The following is a 6177-nucleotide window of genomic DNA, read 5'->3' on the forward strand; positions in this document are numbered from 1 at the left end:
GTTGAGTTTTACCGTTTTCGAATCCATTCAGCCGATCTCCGGGTCTGGCGGTACCACTTTTAGCATAGCTTAGCATAGATCATTGAATCGGACATGACCATTAGCATCTCTCTCAAAAAAATGACCAAAGAGTTTCTATATTTTTCCTATTTAAAACTTGACTCTTCTGTAGTTACATCGTGTACTAAGACCGACGGAAAATGAAAAGTTGCGATTTTCTATGCTGATATGGCTAGGAACTATACTCTCATTCCTGCGTAATAATCAAGAAACTTTGCTTGTCCAGCAGGCGTAATGATATGATGCAGCGCCTGAAAATTGGTCTAATAGGTTAGACAAACTTAGTCCCGGTCACGTTGGAAGTTACAGAGCTGGAGACTATTTTCAGGCGCTGATCATATCATTACGCCTGCTGGACTCATGGTACGGCAGCAAAGTGTCTTGATTATTACGCTGGAATGAGAGTATAGTTCCTAGCCATATCAGCATAGAAAATCGCAACTTTACATTTTCCGTCGGTCTTAGTACACGATGTAACTACAGAAGAGTCAAGTTTTAAATAGGAAAAATATCAAAACTCTTTGGTAATTTTTTTGAGAGAGATGCTAATGGTCCTGTCCGATTCAATGATCTATGCTAAGCTATGCTAAAAGTGGTACCGTCAGACCCGGAGTTCGGCTGAATGGATTCGGAAACGGTAAAACTCAACTGTTTAACTCTGGGGGAGGTGTAAAATGAGCCTATTTCCAAAAAAAGTGGAGTATCCCTTTAAAATGCAAAGTCCAGTGGTGATTGCATACTTGGATATGTTGTAGTCAACATTTGAAGTGTATCAAAACCTTTCATCAAAGTCATACATGCATTTTTTTTATATATATATAGGACACCTTTGGTTAACTTTTTTGATCCACTTAAAATGTTGACAACTGTATATCATGGTATTGAATGATTACCACATTAAAATGCTCATAAATAAGCATAAAAGTAGGCTACTTCCATGAATGCAATGGTATTACCATAGTACATGTCAAAAACATGGTAAGACTATGGTATTTTTGTTAGTGATGATAATGCAGGGTATGTTTCAGCACTAAGTTAATCTGTTTTTAGTGGAATATTTAGAGGAATAAAGTAAACCAGGGCTTAGTCTAATGAGCATATGAGGATTCAATAATAATCCCAGATTATACTGCAATTTCCCCGCTCTGATGACACGAGAGTGTGTGATGACCATAATCATCTACACACACACATCAGCACATGTGTGTGAAATGGACATTTTCACGTTTCGATCATTCTTCTGTTTCAAAAGTCTGATTAGACGTTCTCAAACTGATTATTAGTTGCAGGTTTAGATTTAAATCGTAATAATCCGCTTTCTCTACGATAATCTCACATTTTATTTATCCGTTCGACCCACTGGAATATAGTTGTTTAGTAAATCAGACTCTTTCCTGATGTCTGTCAAAAGCACAGTTTAGAAATGTAGGCTATATTTACAAACATATCTATGATCCCAGAAAATCAATATGGAGTTGGATTAATAAAGATGACAGTATTTCAATAGACTAGTGTCAAATAATCAACTCTTACATGTTATTTATGCAGCGTTTGTAAATATGAGGCTACTTATTTTAAATGAACACATCTGAAATAAATCTGCCTCTAAACCTGTTTGCTGTTACAAAAAGAATAAGGAAAGTATTGAGTTAAACCAATTTCATTTTCAAAGGCATTTCATCGTTTACTAATTGTAAATAAATCCTCAATATTATGTTTAAATTATGTGCTAGAACAGACTTCTTCAGATTTGGATTTTTTTGCAACTTGACATGCGACTATAAAGCGCTTGCTCTTCATCAAAGACGTCTGGAGATTATTAATGAGGAGCGTTGCTGAGCTGAGAGGTTGTGAATGAGATGTGGAGGTTTCATGTGTGAAAGAGGCCCACGGCATTATTCACTGAGTGGGAAGAAGTGAAATCAGGTTACACTGCCTCTATAGTGACACAAAAGCGTCTGTTGCCAGCATTATTCAGCATTCACCAAATATTATAGTTCATATTTGACTTTTAGATATATTAAGTTAGTTAAACTCAATGTAATTGAGTTGCCTCAAAAATGTTACGTTTTGAGTCACATGTTTTTAAGTGAACAAACTCAACATATTTGACTAATGTGTACTTAAAACAATGACAACACAAACTAATAAACATGTTTGGTTAACATAAAATGGTGTGGTTGTGTACTTATTTTTTAAAGTTCTGTGAATTGCAGTGGTTTGAAAACTCGAAACTGTAAGTCATAATAACTGAAAATATTTGAGTTGAGCTAAATGAGCACTTTAATTTAACTGTTATCAAAAGGTACAAGTAAGTCATCCAACCTTTTATGTTCTGGAAAATGTTGACTTCATTATTGGTGTTTATTTAAATGAAATATTGTTTTATAATTATTATAAAATATTTGTTTACCATTATCATTGTTAAAATCATTGGATCATTCATCATTATTGCAGTGATTATTGTTATATGTTTGGCGACAGTTCTTCTAACCCTAATTAATAGAGTGTGTAGCTTTTCATTTCTTAAAGTCCCCCTGTCAATCATTTTATCCTTGCATCTCTGATCACCAAAATGTCATATTTAAACGTTTTTTCCTTAAAAAAAATGTCTTCACGCCTTAAAATATCTTGAATGTAACTCGACACCCTTGCCTCATTTAGTATGCGCGGTTCTATGAATATGCAAATGAGCCCCGCCTCCACTCACTCGCTCAGCTCAGAGATCCACTGGTTGACGATCACACGTTGATCTGATTGGTCACAAGGTAGTTTGTGACGTCAGAAACACCAGCGATTTCAAAGCGTGTTTTTGAGACTGTCTTTGGTTCACTGCAGTTTTAATATACACATATACATACACATATACATGTTTATATGCAAGTTGAAACCACAGTGAGACTGATCAACGACTGATCAAGACAGACAGACAGATTCGCATACACACTGTTTTTCTAAAAGCATGAGGTTTTCTTTTTTCACGCTGTGATCAGCAGTCGATTTCTGTAGAGTCATGAGTCGACCTCTGACGTAATCAGACAATTTACCTTCAAATTATTCATAATATTGTGCATAAAAGTCTAAATCTCATTAGTCCAAGATGAGATTCCTGAGAGATTTCAGCACAAAGAGTTAATCACTAACTAACCAGCAACATGATCAGATCTTGATGTTCTGTGCTTAATATCTCACATATAAAAAGACACTCTAAACTTGAATATCAAATATCAAACTAGCTGTACATGACATAGTCGTAATGTTTAAATAAAGTGGATATAATTCAGAGAAATATTTGTGGCTTAGAACCGACAGTCCTGTCTTTATTAAACTCGTTTGCGCTGAAAGCATTGGTGCGTTCATAATGAGCCACTAATTACATCCTGGCTAACAACCATTTAGTTGAAATATTTCAAAATATGTGAAGTGTTATAGTGCATTTTAAGAGGCTGATTTATGTCCGCTTTCATCTCAGCTCTAAGAAGAGAATCTCAGCTCAAATCTCATTAACTTACAAACGAGCATCTCTGTGAACGAGTCTCTCTCCTCTTCCTCTCAGGAGACTCTCTGGCTCTGATGAAGACATTGTGCTGACCTTTAACACACACACACACACACACACACACACACACACACACGGGAGAGAGAGAGATTGAAAGAGAAGCATTTTGGGTCTAAATCCGGCTGTAACGCGTGTCTCAGGGAGTGTGGGTTTAATTCTCTGCAGAGACTCCCTTTGCTTTTATATAATGTATAAAGGCACTTGTCTAACTGCAGACTTCCAGTGTTGTCAAGCTAAATGCTACATTAAGAATGTGCCTCACTTGTGTATTTTATGGAAGCTTGTTTCCGCCACAAAAAAAAAAAAAAAGATAATTGCGACTTTTTATCTCACAATTGCGAGTTTACATCTCGCAATTCTGACTTTATTTCTCAGAATTGCGAGATACAAAGTCAGAATTGCGTGAAATAAAGTCGCAATTAGGTGTTATAAAGTCAGAATTGCGAGATATAAAGTCAGAATTGCGTGAAATAAAGTCACAATTGCGTGTTATAAAGTCAGAATTCTGACTTTTTTCTCGCAATTGCGACTTTATAACACGCAATTCTGACTTTATAACACGCAATTCTGACTTTATAACACGCAATTGCGAGTTTATATCTCGCAATTCTGACATATTTTCTCAGAATTGTGAGATATAAACTCGCAATTGTGAGATATAAAGTCCAATTCTAAGAAAAGAGGACTTTTTTTTTTTACCACAGAATATAGTTTATCTCACAATTCTGACTTTATAACACGCAATTGCGACTTTATATCATGCAATTCTGACTTTATATCTCCCAATTGCGTATTATAAAGTCAGAATTGCGTGATATAAAGTCGCAATTGCGAGAAAAAAAGTCAGAATTCTGACTTTATAACACGCAATTGCGACTTTATTTCACGCAATTCTGACTTTATATCTCAAAATTCTGAGAAATAAAGTCAGAATTGCAAGATGTAAACTCGCAATTGTGAGATAAATAGTCGCAATTATCTCTTAAAATGTTTTATTCTGTGGCGGAAACAAGCTTCCATAGTATTTATACTGTACATCCACAGTAAAGTCTGAACTATCAGCTTTAGACATCAGAAACATGCTGTATTCATTAACATCACAACACTTCTCTGAATGTCCAAACAAGGAGTTACTTGATCACTAAAATTACATATTTAAAGTTTTTTACTTAGAAAATATTTCTTCATGCCTTGAAATATCTTGAATTTAACTGGACACCCTTGCCTCATTTAGTATGCGTGGTTCTATGAATATGCAAATGAGCCCCGCCTCCACTCACTCACTCAGCTCAGAGATCCACTGGTTGTCGATCACACGTTGATCTGATTGGTTACAAGGTAGTTTGTGACGTCAGAAACACCAGCGATTTCAAAGCGTGTTTTTGAGACTGTCTTTGGTTCACTGCAGTTTTAAGGAGGAAATACTCAGCAATGGTGTCGACTTATGAACTTACACATGCTTTGTCTTAAAGCACATTAAAAACACCACATAGACACATAAACTACAGTAAAAGCTGTATTTTCACCACAGGGGGACTTTAAATTAACGTTGCAATTAACCATACTTTAGTATGAACACACAAAGATCTGTGTTGGATAGTACACAGACATCAACTTACATACTGCATGAATACACACACACACACACACACATATATATATATATGCTGACATTAAACAGAAGAGAGACACGTTTTCTCTTTCTGGACTGATGTTTTATGTGTGATCATTCCATTCAAGAGCATCTCAGAGCAAACAGCCTCATCGTGACCTTATAGCGCCACCTGCTGGACACTGACCGCCAGCACGACACAGACAAGACTTCAACAGAAGACACTGTGAAGCAGTGGCTCTCAACCAGGGGTCCGGGGTCCACTAGGGGCCTCAAGATGACTTTGCCATCTTGAATAGTAATTGTGCTCTATAGCGCCACCACCAGTTCAAAAACTAAATTTTTCAAATGGTTATAACATTTATTTAACATTTTGTTCTAGAAAAATGAAACTTAATACACCCGATTCCTCTCATCATGCTGATCACATTCAACGTCTTACATTAAGGCTCCGCCCATTTACAGTAGTGGCCATTTTGAAAAGTACAGTATTCAGATTTTTTTCACTACTTTTCAATCAAATTTGACCCAATTGGCTGGGCCGAGCCGCACAGAAATGACCTAACAAGTTATGATGTCGCAAATCTAATATTATTAAATTAATTGAATACCTTTATTTTTATTATATAGCTACGAAATGTATAGTCTCTCAGCCAAAATTGGTTCAGAGGCTGTTTCTCGGCCAAACTTTGATCAATCTAAATTAAACTTGGTACGCTTCATTAGAGGCATAATCTGAGGGGTCATGCCAAAGTTGGAAGCAGTGCCCCCTATGGGTCATGAAATATGCAAAAAAATAGCAATTTTTGCTAATAACTTTTGAACAGTTTGTCAAAAAAATCCTGATCTTGTCGTCTATGGATTCCTTCATCAGCTCAATATCACATGGGTTAATGAGCTGATGAATTGGTGAACTGAGAACCACTGGTCTATGGATTCCTTGGGT

This window comes from Rutilus rutilus (genome assembly GCF_951802725.1).
Source record: "Rutilus rutilus genome assembly, chromosome: 16".
NCBI lineage: Eukaryota > Metazoa > Chordata > Actinopteri > Cypriniformes > Leuciscidae > Rutilus > Rutilus rutilus.